General features: G+C 41.2%; 1 long non-coding RNA gene across 1 annotated transcript; it reads left to right on the top strand.

Moving 5' to 3' along the window:
- Positions 1-5,312: 5,312 nt before the first annotated feature.
- Positions 5,313-13,540, top strand: LOC112073323 (uncharacterized). The gene is made up of 3 exons (XR_011476511.1): positions 5,313-5,405; positions 10,955-11,055; positions 13,251-13,540. It is a non-coding gene; the product is annotated as an uncharacterized lncRNA (long non-coding RNA).
- Positions 13,541-16,191: the final 2,651 nt, after the last annotated feature.

Raw genomic sequence — 16,191 nt, 5'->3', positions numbered from 1 at the left:
TTTCACATGAAGGGACATGCTGTGTACATGGTGCTGATTGTCCTAAGAATAGTATGGAGGGGTGTACAGGGAGGCAGTACCATTGTCTGAGAGTGGTGACAGAGAGTAATGGGCAGCCCCAGCGAGAGGGAATGGATTCAAAGCAAGAATTTGAGAGAATCACATGGCAGGGGAGTTGCCATGTCCCATAAGGAACGCTCACACATTCAGACAGAAACAGGAATCCTGGGAAGGAAGGTAAAATATACAGGTTTCAAGTGAAACAGGATGGTACATGACTACACTCCTGGGCCTTTTGCTCGTATTGAATGTGTGACAATGTGAGTGTATCAGTGTAGCCCATTTAGTGGAATTATGCTCGCCCTCACTCTCTGTCACAGCAAATAATATATTTGAAGTCCATAATATACATAATTAGTCTCACGGATAACCCTAGGCCTATACATTATTTAGTAAAAGGGTAATATATTAAGACAGTGAAATGAAAACGCAAAGAACGGGAGCTCAACACATTGTGTTTTGAACAAGAGTAATCACGTGTTCTTCAATAAGTCACACTAACACTTTGTTTTTTATATTCGTTTGATGTTCTGCTTTTAGCGTCTGTGCGTCCTTTGTTGTGTTTTATTGTTTTATCAAATTTCCCCTTTGGGAGATTAATAGAGTACTATCTTATCAAATTTCCCCTTTGGGAGATTAATAAAGTACTATCTTATTTGACTTTTTTAAACATAATAAAAATGTTATTCAAATACACGCTAACCACACGTTTACAAAAATGCTTGCATCCTACATTGAGGAACTGTATTTTTTTTTTTTTTAATGACCTGACTAGATCATAGAGGAACAATTGTCCAGACAGAGGCTTGAGTTTAAGGTTTATTAACCTAACTTCACACAGGCTACTGTTTGGCCGTAGCCCCACGCCAAATAAATGAAGCGCAACCTATAAAACAACCTTGACCTTCTCTTGTAAAGGCCAGACGTAAGAGAGAGAACAATGGCTAAACCTGGTTTTAACTTACAATGCTCCATCCCCCTGCCCACCCCCCCTCCACGCCACTCCGCCTACCACCAGGAAGCCCGGCATCAGAACATTCCAGGCATTCCCGTGATTGGCAGATAGCAGGTTGATTGGCATGTCGGACCCCGCGAACACTGGGTACTGGTAACTAATAGCCTAACACATAGCTGGGTACACAACCAACTAATAGCCTAACACATAACTGTCTGTGCGTGTCGCTACAATATATAATTTCTGACATTTAGGCCTAAGCATTATTGAATTGTGTCGTTTGTGAGGGTTGGCGTTTCACACCTGAGTCACCAAAGAGTAGGTCTACCTTTCGTTTTTCAATCTCCCGTTTTAGACATTTCAACAGTCCTGCATGAAGTTTGCTATCAACGCTACTCTATCGCCACCTGCAGTTTACTATAGGTTGGTGCTCGTTCTCCAGTGTACTACGTCATCGCGTAACATTGTAGTTCCATGTTTACTTTGAAGCACGGTCCGACAAAATGGCTTCAGTACCACGGTCGTTTTTGTTACTGTTAATTATTCCCACAATACTTATTTTGTGTGCTGATTTTGCGTGTTGCAACACTGGCAGAAAGGTATGTCAAAACCACTTTTTTATTTTCTTTGCCAATATCTAATTCCATTAACTTAGACAACTAGTGTGCTTGCTGTTAGCTCTTGCTAACCGTCCGACCTTAGCTAACTAGCCAAATGAGTTAATGAAGACAACGCATGAATGCAAAACAGCTGTTTAATATGCATAAAATACAGCGTTACTTACTGTGCAGATAACGTTTTCACCAACGTCTATCAAACACGTAACGTTGGCTAAGTAGGCAACAAAATTAGCGTTACAGTAACGCCAGTTAGATTGATATTATGTTGTTTAGCTAGCCGTAGTTAGTTAGCTAGCTATCTAGGTGGGTGGCTTTGACAGCCTTGGTGGTGGTGTTCAATTTATGTCACGCCATGGTAGTCATTTGTAATATTGCCTCGGATGTGTTCCAACACATACGCACTGTAAATCAAGCCAATAAGAATTCGAATCAATACCACTATGTTTGAATGGCAGGACCAATTTGTGGAAATGTCATCTTACATCCTGAACTGCTCATTGTAAAGTGTTTCCAGGGTAGATATCTCTATTACAGCATCCAATGGAGCCCTAGCTAGCTAACTGCACTTTTTGGTCCTTCTTGCTGCAGCACTTCTGTTGAAAAATGCAGTAAGTAAAACTGCTAGCCAGAATAGATTCCGATCCTACGCTTGTTTACATCTGCGTTGGGGTCAGATAGTTTCGATTCTTGTTTAGGTTAATACACCACGGGGGATGAGAAAATGCGTTACACATAAAAAATGTGACATTATCCCAACTGTTACACCGAGAAGAATGAAGTACTGCTATTTTTTAGGATAGTGGTCGCAGTCTGCGGTTCTGAAACACATCAGTGCCTGTTGAATTGGCGCCTTTTCCTAGACCATGTTGCAATGTGCATAATAGCAAAGTAAACCATCATATTGGTGTTGAGAACAATGCGGCTGAGGCAGCAGCGGAGTTAGGAGAGGAGAAAACAGCACTTGCCTTAATTGTCTAAGAAAAATGAGGAGAGAGGAAACGCAAAATTAATTAGGTCTATAATCAATAGCCTAACTGTTAAATGTAAGACAGATTCTGCTTCTGTTGCCTATTTGAGTGTTTAGTTGATAGCCTACTGATTCTGTGAGCACCAACAGTTTCACAAATTCTGCTGTTTTTAATCTTTCCTATGCTGTAATAAAGGCTTTACACTTTTTAAAAACTAGACCAGCCTCTCTGGTATTATTTATAATTTATTTAGTGTTTGCACTGTTCCAGATTATTATTATGATCATCCTTATAATAATATGTCATTATCATTAGTAGGCATAGTATAGCAACCTTGTATAACCACCATCAAGCTGTAGGCCACAGAGTGCATCCTGTTTAGTCTTAATACCATAACTTACTTAGGCCTATATTTCAATACTTATATAGGCTACTGCATCACTCAATCATTTATCCGTTCATGTCATCACACAGCAATGGAATCAAGTATTTTAGTTTTAAAATAAAATAACAAGCAATGATTTAATTAATAATTAGCGTAAACAATAAATAGGCCTAAACTGTTTCATTTCGGAAATTGCATTCATAAATAATTTTAGTCTTTGCTGTAATAAAGGCTTTACAAAAAAACATTACAACAGACTCTAATTTATTTAGTGTTTACATTGTTCGAAACGGTCAGAAAAATTATATTGTAGTCTAATAGCACCTGTTTGGCACACACAGGACTAATATGCAAGCAGCGCTTGCTCCATACCATCTTTTTCTTGATCTCCAGTATTTTCCACAACTAGCAAAATCTATTCCACACATCTGGCTTCCCCTTTACCTCCTGCACAACCAGTAAACGTTCCCCTGCTTCAAGTTTGTCACGTCCTCTGCATTCATTTTTCTGTAACATGTGCTAAGGTGTACAGAGTTTGTTATAACCAATTTATTGATGTGATTATGATATGCTATAGGTCAGGCCCTATTGGTCACGTGCATGCGAAGCATACATGTGTCACATAAAGAGAGCACAGGTTGAGGGAATAGGGATAGTTTTTCCTAAACAAATGAGGAATTTCGGTAACAGAACTTTTCAGTCAGAAATGGCTGTAATTATGTTGCAGCTTCAGCAACACAGACAGTGCTATACACACTGATGTTCTGTGTGGTCTCTGCAGCAGGGAAGGAAGAGAGACAACGGGTGCTAGTCACACAGTCATTCCCGCTGTCGTCCATTTTTTTTGTACACACGAGCAGGCAAATCTGAGCCAGGCAGCCACAATCAAATCAATTGCGGTCGGACTCCCTCTCGTCATTTGTAGCTCTAACATATTTCATCAAACAGTCTTTACGCTTCAAAGGCTATTCGCCTTAACCACGCATCAGCGACCGCTGGTGACACAACGATTAAGGCACACATAGGATGTTCAATCGATATTGGTCGAAAGAACGAAAACTATTGTCCGACCAATATTTTTTTTTAGTCGGTGCGACTACAACATAAAACGCGATTGGCTGACAGACACGCCCATTAAAAATAAATTCTCGGTCTAACATTTGGGATAATTGACAATTCGTAGTACAGTACAACACAATTCTGTGGATTTGAGTCCATCTTTTCAAGCCATACTCGCTCCAGCTCCGCGGTGTCCTAATCTAAACAGGAAGCTTGTCCAGCCACAGTGTAACCTGTAAGCAGAGTCGGAAATCTATTCTTCTAGTACACTGCATCTATTTCCTTCTCCACAAGACTGGTGAGGACTGACCACAGACTTCAGTGGATTTCTCTTCCCTTTTGAGCAATGTCCTTGAAGTTGGTGAGTAGATTGTCTAACTGTGAAGTTATTCTTCAAAGTTCCATACCAAAGAAGGAGATATCGAGTCACAATTTTGGTGCTCAATCTGTGTTATTATACCATTCTTCTTTAGATGATGTGTCCGGTTCCGTATGCGTGGAGCTCTGCAGTTAGGGGTGGGACGGGAGACCATGTTCCCTCCTCCCAGAGCCCAGCTATCAGAGGAGGACAGGAACACTCTGAAGGTGGGAGATGGAAGGTAGAGGCAGATGTGGTTGGATTTTACTGTCAGCAGTCAGGATTTATGTTCTTTACATTTGGTATTATCCTACCTGTCCCCTTCTGACCACAGGAAGGTGGCTGTTGTGGAATGTCTGGTACAAAATGCCGAGTGCCCAGAGTGTCTTTGCCAGACAGGCAGAACAGAGCGCCAGATGGATGGCTACCTGACGGCGTTGTCAGAGCGGTATGTGTGGTCTCACCCTCATAGCAAAGCTGAAATTAAAAAGACGAACAGCACACCTCATGGCATTTTCTTTTGTGGAACATATTAAAACATATCTGTCTTCTCTGCCTCCCCAGGCTCTTTAGTTTGAGTCCCACGTCAGCGATGTCATCACCTCCACACTGATGTCTCTGGCTACCTCATCGGCGTTCCATAGTGACCATTCCAGGCGCGGTGTCGGGGACCAGAGTGGAGGATAAAGTTGAATCTGGAAGCCTTTTAAGCACTACGCTGACCATCATAAGCGCCTACCAATGCCACACCAGTGTGTCATCGGTCCTTATTGATGTTTCTGGTCACAGAAATATGTTCTGGCTCTATCAAAATCTTCATTTGATTGATTTTTCTAACTCTTTTGGTCGACTTCAACCTTTTATCTTTCTCTGTCTAACAATAATCGCTTCCATCATCCTCTGCCCCCAGGCCGGAGACTGCTCTATTTATTGAGCGAATGGACATAGCAATGAAAAGAGAGGCAAGCCACAGGAGCAGAAATCCTTCTTTGCCAAATATGTAAGGTGTGCATAGACATCTGTGGTTTGTGTCTGCACTATGTCATTTATGACTGTCTATTGGGTCTATCCCTGCTCTTCAAGTCTTTTAAACTCTGCTCTGCTGTTCAGTCTTGAGCTGCTCTGTTCCGTTATATATACACTAAGTGTATAAACATTAGGAAACCTGCTCTTTCCATGACAGACTGACCAGGCGATCCAGGTGTAAGCGTTGATCCTTTTATTGATGTCACTTGTTAAATCCAATTCAATCAGTGTAGATTGAATGGGAGGGACAGGTTAAAGAAGGATTTTTAAGCCTCGAGACAATTGAGACATGGATTTGTGTATGTGTGCCGTTCAGAGGGTATATGGGCAAGACAAAATATTTAAGTGCCTTTGAACAGGGTATGTAGGTGCCAGGCGCACCGGTTTGTGTCAAGAAATGCCAACGCTGCTGGAATTTGTCCGCTCTCATGCCTCACACTTTCCCGTGTGTATCAAGAATGGTCCACCACCCAAAGGACATCAACGCTTTCGACACCTTGTAGATAGGGCTGTGGCGGTAATGAAATGTCACACGCCGGTGATTGTCAAGCAAATAACTGCTGGTCTCACAGTAATTTACCGTTAATTAACAAACACATTTAGCATCTCCTGTCTTCCACACATAGCCTACAAGCCACTGATGGAGATCTTTGGAACATCTACATTTTAAAAAGTCTAATAAATCCATGTAATATAGCCTACACCATCTCAATAAATCCATTATTTATTTTAGACAGGTCTAAAGAAACATGATATGAAGAAAATGTGGTCTATTTCAGAACAGGGTAGCATACTCTGAGTGTTAGTCCCTTGATCTAGCTATGCCATATGGCTGTGGGCTGCACTAGTTCATTTAGCAGACAAGATTTTCTTAGAATTCTGTGGCATTATTTTATAATATGAAGAATACAATTGAACATGGTTGAATAAAATAGAAAGGATATTTTGATTTGAGGGAGTGCACACATATTCTGTGTTGAGCAATTAACAAAGAAACAGGTACTCCTATATGCTTAATTTAGAGATATTTATGTAACTTTAGTTGTGATACAAATGTTGGGCTATATGTTTTGATTTGTAATACATTCTATGGCTGCATGATGCGACTGTAATGATGATTTGAAAAAAGTTGCATGAAAGGCATGAGCCCTGCTTTGTTTCTTGCGCAGGTTGTACACCAGTCTCTCATTCACAATTTGACAAGCACTTGATAATGCCTTGAATTCTCTGGCGGCATCCCCTTTGTGTGGCCGTATTGCTCCTAAAAAAATCCATGCCATTGCCACCAGTGGCCGTTGTGCCCTTGGGCTGAATATAATAATTATAATTCCCTTCTCCCGGCTGCATGATCCAAAGCACCTCTCACTCAAATGGCTCTCCGTCACCTGATCATGTCTTTCTCACAGGCTACAAGTGTTAGGGTTGCGTCAATTCAATCTGGTATAAGGACAAGTATGACAATGAGTCATTAATTGTATGCTATGTATTTTTTATTAACTAAGTAATAAATGGCAAATGCAACTTTCGTATATACGGGTTCACTGCACCACCCCGCAGGGTGGAACAAGGAACTGACTTGTTCCTGACAAAGATATTATAATATACTCATGACAGAGATAGTTCCCGCTTCCGAGCCGGCCTGTCAGAGTAGAGACTGGGCGTGGTTTAGACTCACCCAGCCTATCGCCGGCGCTCAGGCTAGTCCTAGCCTCTTTGCGCTCTTTGGTGTCCCGGCGCTGTTGCTGTGTAGATTACGCTCCCTCACCCCAGAGACTGAGGTCAGACAGCTCTGCAACATTGTCTGAGCTATTTGCACCTGTATACAAAAGCACACTGTTCTCGCTCAAGGCTAACCACAGCTTCCCAGCACACTTATCTGGGGCTAACTGTTACTTCCAGCYCACACACACAGACACCCAGGCGCCCAGGTCAACAGTTGCTAATATTCAATCACATTGAGTATTCAATCACAATCACATATAGTATTGGGTTGTAGTGCATAATTCAGAACCTCACACAAGTGAAGACGGACACTTCGGGGATATTGAAAGTACTGTCCACATTTACTTTTCGTCAGCCAACAAGATGAGAAGGCCTAACAAATAGCAAAAGCACTCGACTATGTCAATCTACCATCCCCCATAGTACAAAAATTGACCTATTCTGTGCGAGAAATAAATATTCCAAAAATAGTCTGGGACAGTTGTGGGATGGGATAGATCCCAAATGAATACCACCACTAGCATAAAAAAAAAAAAATTAAGCGATGAAGCTGACACAACAGATCAGAACGTTTAGTTTAAAATGTTGCTAAACTATTAGGCATTTCTTCACATTACAAGCGCAGCGCACATGGCTGTAGGCTAAAAGTGCGGATGTCCATTAGTGGGAAAACATCATTCTCAAAGGTGACCGCAAATGCGATTATGCATGTAATGCTTTTATATATATATATATATATAAAGGTGTATTTTTATGGTGAAAATTGTCTTCCTCAAACATGACTCACATGCTGCGTATGTATGCCAGTTAGGCTCTGAACCCGTTGTAAAGCTGATTTAATATGCCTAATTTTAAGAAGTTATTTGGCCACTTTTGATGTGGTTTGTATCACAACTAAACATATAGGCCAGGCTACATGACGTGTGCGACTATGATTTGAAAAAGTCGCCCAAAAAAGGCAGGCGCTGTTTCTTTCCTTACTGCACACAAGCTGGGCATCATTCACAAGTGATAGGCTAATATTGTCACCCATCAGACTATTCCTGATTTATTCTTGTCTTTACATAACTAAATTCCACACATTATTTAGTATTTGATTTAGAATGTACAATTATTCACCTGTCGGAACGGGCAGGTGGAAAATATACATGTCATCTATGCACTTAAATAGCGAATAGAGGACGATTTTCACGTGTTTCATTTTCTTGCCAGCCAGGTCGGCTATACTCCCTTTGTAAAGAGAAGCAATGTGCTTAATATTATGAAAGTTGAGAAATAAATATAGTAGTCCTAGCCTATAGAAAGCTGACGGGATCCTCCTCTTTTTAATAGAGGCCATCACACGCATGGGCTCTCATTTAGTGTTTTGATTTTCGTTTACATTTGCATTGATATCAAAGTGATTAGAGGAACAATAGAGAGCTGAGTACCAGGCAGTTAGCAAGTTTTGTAGGCTACTAATGATCAGCAGCAGCATCAGAGCTTGGAGAAGCCTAATTACCGTGACTAAACGATCACGTGGAATTTGACTGTAATCATGACTCGTGATCGCTGGTGTGGCAGTAATACGGTCACCGTAACAGCCCTACTTGTAGAGTCCATGTCCCGATGAATTGAGGCTGTTCGGAGGGCAAAGAGGGGGGTGCAACTGAATATTAGGAAGGTGTTCCTAAGTTTGGTATACTCAGTGTATATCTGCATGTTCTTAGGTGTCTTTGTTTTGTCTAACCCTAGCCAATCTGGATATGTCCTGTCCTGAGGGGTATGCTACGATTTTAAGCTACTCAATGTTATCTAAAGCTAGCCAGCTTCAGTTAGCTTCACATTCCAGCTCAGGCTTTATCTGTACTACGAAGGTTGATATTGGTTGTCCGCCTGTCGCTAACTCTACGTATTTTAACACACAACGTTGTCTTCCTCAAATGAAGGGGATGGTGATGCAATCTTTGCGAGAGGGAGGGAATCTGATTGCGTTGGTCGTCAACTCGCAGCTCAGACACTTAAAACCTCTCTAGGGTATGTGGGACGGTAGCGTCCCACCTCGTCAACAGCCAGTGAAACTGCAGGGCGCCAAATTCAAAACAACAGAAATCCCATTATTTAAATTCCTCAAGCATACAAGTATTTTACACCATTTTAAAGCTACACTTGTTGTAAATCCAGCCAACGTGTCCGATTTTCAAAAAGATTTTACGACGAAAGCACACCAAACGATTATGTTAGGTATGAGCCAAGTCACAGAAAAAGACAGCCATTTTTCCAGCTATAGAGAGCAGTAACAAAAAGCAGAAATATAGATACAATTAATCACTAACCTTTGATAATCTTCATCAGATGACACTCATAGGACGTCATGTTACACAATACATGTATTTTTTGTTCGGTAAAGTTCATATTTATATCCAAAAATCTGAGTTTAGGCAAGACGCTACTGTATCACTTGGCAAAAAGTCTGAGAAAATGCAGAGCACCAAATAAAAATTAATTACTATGAAAATTACTACTATAAAATCAAACTTTCATTAAATCACACATGAAAGATACCAAATTAAAGCTACACTGGTTGTGAATCCAGCCAACATGTCAGAATTCAAATAGGCTTTTCAGCGAAAGCATACGATGCTATTATCTGAGCATAGCACTTATAGTAAACAAAAGAGAGAACATTTCAACCCAGCAGGCGCGACACAAAACGCAGAAATAAAAATATAATTCATGCCTTTGACGAGCTTCTGTTGTTGGCACTCCAATATGTCCCATAAACATCACAAATGGTCCTTTTGTTCGATTAATTCCATCGATATATATCCAAAATGTCCATTTATTTGGCGCATTTGATCCAGAAAAACACCGGTTCCAACTTGCTCAAACGTGACGACAAAATATCTCAAAGGTTACCTGTAAACTTTGCCAAAAAATGTCAAACTACTTTTATAATACAACTTTAGGTATTTTTTAACGTTAATAATCAATAAAATTGAAGACGGATGATATGTGTTCATTACAGGATTAAAACGATATGTAGCATGCCTTCTGTTTGATTGAAGTGCATGTCCAGGACACCTGGAGTGCCTCGACTTCAAGATGGCTGTATTTCTTCATTACACAAAGGAATAACCTCAACCTATTTCTCAGGACTGTTGACATCTAGTGGAAACCGTAGGAACTGCAAGCAATTCGCTTAGAAATTTAGTTTCCCAATGAAAACTCATTGAAAAGACACTGACCTCAAAAAAAAAAAAATCTGAATGGTTTGTCCTCGGGGTTTCGCTAAATAAGTTCTGTTATACTCACAGACATGATTCAAACAGTTTTAGAAACTTCAGAGTGTTTTCTATCCAAATCTACTAATAATATGCATATCTTATCTCCTGGGGATGAGTAACTGGCAGTTGAATTTGGGTATGCTTTTCATCCAAACGTGAAAATGCTGCCCCCTACCCTAGAGAAGTTAATTCAGGATAAATTGAGTTAGCCCTGAGTTAACCTTGAATGGGAGCAGGGTAGTTCTGATGGATTTGTTGCCATAGAAATGTACCTGGCTAAAAGGTGAGCCACTTCCGTGGTATCAGTTATCCCGAGTTTAACTCAGTTGACCAACGTTACCTCACTAACTGCACAAACCGCGTTCATAGTATAGGGCTCTGTGCTGTGTTTTATGTGCTGTGCTCCCATTGCTGTGTTTGATTTAATCAGTGCTGTTGTCTGAGTCTGTGTTGCTGATTGTGACTGTGTCATTTGTTGACTCAGTGCTGTGCTGTGCCGTTTGTTGACTTAGTGCTATGCTGTGCTGTGTTCCAGTGGTATTTGATTCTGGGAGGTGCAATCTTCCTCATGGCCAGCAGTTCGGCACAACCCTCAGCAGGGGGAGCCGAAGAGCAGCAGAGCTGATTCCCACTCAAGTACTGTTCTCACTTTGGCTCATTCAGCAACTCACTCTTGTGCTGTTAGCCTATGTCTGTGCCGCGCTCCGTGTCTCTTCTGCTTCTTGCAAGCTTATGTATATACAGTGGGGAGAAGAAGTATTTGATACACTGCCGATTTTGCAGGTTTTCCTACTTACAAAGCATGTAGAGATCTGTAATTTTTATCATAGGTACACTTCAACTGTGAGAGAAATCACATTGTATGATTTTTAAGTAATTAATTAGCATTTTATTGCATGACATAAGTATTTGATACATCAGAAAAGCAGAACTTAATATTTGGTCAGAAACCTTTGTTTGCAATTACAGAGATCATACGTTTCCTGTAGTTCTTGACAGGTTTGCCACACTGCAGCGGGGATTTTGGTCCACTCCTCCATACAGACTTTCTCCAGATCCTTCATTGTTCGGGGCTGTCGTTGGGCAATATGGACTTTCAGCTCCCTCCAAAGATTTTCTATTGGGTTCAGGTCTGGAGACTGGCTAGGCCACTCCAGGACCTTGAGATGCTTCTTACGGAGCCACTCCTTAGTTGCCCTGGCTGTGTGTTTCGGGTCGTTGTCATGCTGGAAGACCCAGCCACGACCCATCTTCAATGCTCTTACTGAGCATTGGCCAAGATCTCGCGATACATGGCCCCATCCATCCTCCCCTCAATACGGTGCGGTCGTCCTGTCCCCTTTGCAGAAAAGCATCCCCAAAGAATGATGTTTCCACCTCCATGTTTCACAGTTGGGATGGTGTTCTTGGGGTTGTACTTATCCTTCTTCTTCCTCCAAACACGGCGAGTGGAGTTTGACCAAAAAGCTCTATTTTTGTCTCATCAGACCACATGACCTTCTCCCATTCCTCCTCTGGATCATCCAAATGGTCATTGGCAAACTTCAGACGGGCCTGGACATGCGCTGGCTTGATCAGGGGGACCTTGCGTGCGCTGCAGGATTTTAATCCATGACAGCGTAGTGTGTTACTAATGGTTTTCTTTGAGACTGTGGTCCCAGCTCTCTTCAGGTCATTGCCCAGGTCCTGCCGTGTAGTTCTGGGCTGATCCTCACCTTCCTCATGATCATTGTGCCCCACGAGGTGAGATCTTGCATGGAGCCCCAGACTGAGGGTGATTGACCGTCATCTTGAACTTCTTCATTTTCTAATAATTGCGCCAACAGTTGTTGCCTTCTCACCAAGCTGCTTGCCTATTTTCCTGTAGCCCATCCCAGCCTTGTGCAGGTCTACAATTTTTTCCCTGATGTCCTTACACAGCTCTCTGGTCTTGGCCATTGTGGAGAGGTTGGAGTCTGTTTGATTGAGTGTGTGGACAGGTGTCTTTTATACAGGTAACGAGTTCAAACAGGTGCAGTTAATACAGGTAATGAGTGGAGAACAGGAGGGCTTCTAAAGAAAAACTAACAGGTCTGTGAGAGCCGGAATTCTTACTGGTTGGTAGGTGATCAAAATACTTATGTCATGCAATAAAATGCAAATTAATTACTTAAAAATCATACAATGTGATTTGTTTTAGATTCCATCTCTCACAGTTGAAGTGTACCTATGATAAAAATGACAGACCTCTACATGCTTTGTAAGTAGGAAAACCTGCAAAATCGGCAGTGTATCAAATACTTGTTCTCTCCCACACTGGTATGTGTTATAACTGTTATGTTATTATATGTGTTATACTGTTCACTGATTTGATTAACGCTAACATTTTTCACTAATCATTTTTCCTGTTTGTCCCTCCCCTCCTGTCCTTGTCATTCAAGGTCAATGCTAATGATCCAGTGCTAATGATCAGTTTGTTTTTTGTCACTGTAGACCTTTAATTAATCCAGGTGTGTCCCATTGATTAGTAATGAGCTAAAGCACTCTGGTAAAATAGGATTGGACAACATACACACCTTCATTGCTAAAGTGGATTAGATTATCACAGTTTAAGTATCCAAAGTCACCACAGTCATTTTGTGCCTCCTTCTTTTACACACTTGTCATTGGCATTGACCCTGAGATGTTTCACTTCACTGTTCACCTCACTCTCTGTCATTGGACATTGAACAGGATGAAACTGTGGGACTATTGTGCAGGAGAAGCATCACTAATCACAGCTTGTAGTCTTACCCTGAGTTAGATTAACATCTTGTATCATTTGATAATAACATCTGCCTCCCTCTCTCCAGTGGATGTACATTGTTCCCCTCGTTCTCTTCCTGATGATGTCAGGAGCTCAGGATCAGTCCGGGGGTGGTGCAGCTAACGGAGGAGGCCGATGATCGCCATGCCAACATGATTTATGTGGAGCAGTTTCTTCTACTTGTAAATAGTTATGTAGAGAAATGCACACCATTCAACACACTGTTACACATAGACTAATATGGACAGATGAGCTAACCTTGAGAACGTATGTCATGAACTTCATTTTTAATATTGAAGTGATGGGGAAAATAAAATATTTATTACTACCTGATAACTGTGTCTGTCTGACTATGGTATTGATAGCCACTAGCCAGTATGATGCCGCTGGATATGTATTCAAGAGTGGGGTGGGTGGGGGACGCTGAGTAAAGAGAGAAATGGGAGTTGTTTTCAGTCTTCTCTACTCCACTAGATGTCCTCTTTCTCTGCCCATCCAGAATGATGCCTTATTAAAGATTCGTTCAACGTTAAKGCAATTCGATGGAGGYTGACAAAGGGAAATTGACGCTTTCGTGAACATGTCACCATGGACAATATTTGCAGCATTMTGTTWGTGGTAATTCTTWAAAGTACATTGTGTAATAGCTGTAGACAGTAGTGTAATAAGGTGTGTTTAGCTATTGCAGTGTCAGAGAACTGTCATTCAGATCACATACCCTGTCCTGCCATTAATCTCTATTTTATTGCATGGCTTGACTGGCACGCATATTCAAGCGGGCACATAAAACCACATCAAAGCAGTCTTGCTTCACAGTCCAATAATACAGTGTTGCCAGGACCCTCTCCTCAAATTTCTTCTCTGATCTGTTACTCTGTCCCTCCTCGTGAAAATCCTTCTGCTGTTCATCTTCTATTCAATTCTCTGCCTGGCTCTCTGGTACTGCCTTTAATCCCATCTCATCTTTACTGAATTCTAAGCCATAGTTTCACTCTGTCTCAGTGTCTTACCACCCTTCTCTCTGTCTGTCTCTACAACCCTTCTCCCTCTGACTCTACCCTTCTCCTTCTGTCTCTACCACTCTTCCCCCTCTCGGTCTACCCTTCTCACTCTTTGTCTGTTTTCCAATCACACTTCTCCTCTCCCTCATATTTATAAGAATGAGTCAGGCTAGGGGGATTGTAGAATGCCAGCAGTATAGCTTTAGAGACAGAATGTTCTGGAACCCCTGTGTCAACATGGGCCACCCCTCGTCAGCCTCAATGTTCATTTGTCTGTTTTTAGTCTGTACACAGCTGTGAGGTGTAGCCCCTTATTTTCAGAGGCTCAGTGTTGAGCTCCAGCGCTTTAGTGTCCTCTGCCCCTCACCCCACATCACCAGCTACCACTTTGGTCCTACAAACACACAGCATTATGTTAGGCTCTGCCCTGAAACCTTTAACCTCAACCTTATCCCCATGTTCCTCCCACCTCGCTCTGTTAACTTGAGAAAGGAAGGGATGAGGCGACGAGGACAGCTGAAGGAAAAAGGAGAGCTTGAATGGAAGAAGGGAGAGCGCGACAAAGTAATTTGTTAGTTAAAAGATATGCCACTGTGTCAGGTAGGAAGGCATATGACAGTAGAAAACACTCAAGCAACGTGGGGAAAGTTATATCAGAAAAATATGTCTGATTGTCTTTCTAGTGGCAGTCCACAGGTACATGGAAGTATGAAATACAAATATTATAACAATATATGAATATATCTGAATTAATATGATTTTGAATGTTATACCTGTACCTTTGAATGTTACACCTGACCTATATCTACATCATTGCAGCTCTCCAATCTCTTTCAAACTAACCACGGATGTTTTGTTGAATGAAAAATCCATCCTTATTCATAAACTATTTGTAAACACCAGCCTGTCCATCAGCATTAGGTAGTTGGTCACCTTTTACTTTCTCCACAAATAGCTCTCATCCAGCAGCCTGGTCTCATAGACCAGATGTAAAATAGTAAATGTAAATCCAGGACACTCAAATTAGTATGATATGTTATGTTCGGTATGGTTCCATAAGACTTAAGATTACTTAAGGCAAAAACAAAAGTTGGGTGGTTGGTCAGGCGTATACCGTGAACGTCTAGCAACCCAAAGGTTTCCTGTTCGGTTCTCATCAAGGACAACTTTAGCATTTTAGCTAATTAGAAACTTTGCAACTGCTTAGCATGTTAGCTAACCCTTCCCCTAACCTTAACATTTTACCCTAACTCCTAACCCTAACTTCTAGACTAGACGTTAGCCACCTAGCTAACATTAGCCATAACAAATTGGAATTCATAACATGTAATAAGTTTAGCAAATGCTTTACATATTGTACGAATTGCAATTTGTAACATTTTACGAATTGCAATTTTTAACATATCATACAAATTGGAATTCATAACATATCATACGAAATGGATGATGGACATCCACAAATTAATACATACCATAGGAAACATAACATATCATACTAATTGGAGTGTCAGGATTTACTATGTTACATCTACCCATGAGTCCAGGTTGCATCCAGAATAGCCTATCAGCACCAGGCCTGATGAATGCCTGTATACCAGGAAGCTGGGGGAAGATGACACTGGTGCACATGAGAGTTGGAATCTTCAAGAATGGAATCTTATGAGTTTGTTGCTTATCTTTAAAAAGGGATTTAAGAAAATGCATAAACAATTCCATACTGTAGTTTCTAGATGAAACACTGTTTTGATGTGTGATCAAATTGGATAATTCTGTTACAGAACATGTCTACCAGCAAAAGTGAGCGGTATATTGATGTTTTATGTGAGGAGTTCAAATGTTTCCTGTCCAGCTCATATGCTTTAACTTCCCCACTCACACAAACGTTGGGTAGTGGGTAATACAGGGTCCCATGGAGGTGTGTATATTATCAGCATACAGCCATGTTCACAGCACCAAAGCCTCTCAATATTCTCTATGTATTTATTT

This window comes from Salvelinus sp. IW2-2015, unplaced genomic scaffold (genome assembly GCF_002910315.2).
Source record: "Salvelinus sp. IW2-2015 unplaced genomic scaffold, ASM291031v2 Un_scaffold2228, whole genome shotgun sequence".
NCBI lineage: Eukaryota > Metazoa > Chordata > Actinopteri > Salmoniformes > Salmonidae > Salvelinus > Salvelinus sp. IW2-2015.
The sequence above is the reverse complement of the archived record's forward strand: the minus strand, read 5'-3'. Positions and strand labels throughout refer to the sequence as shown.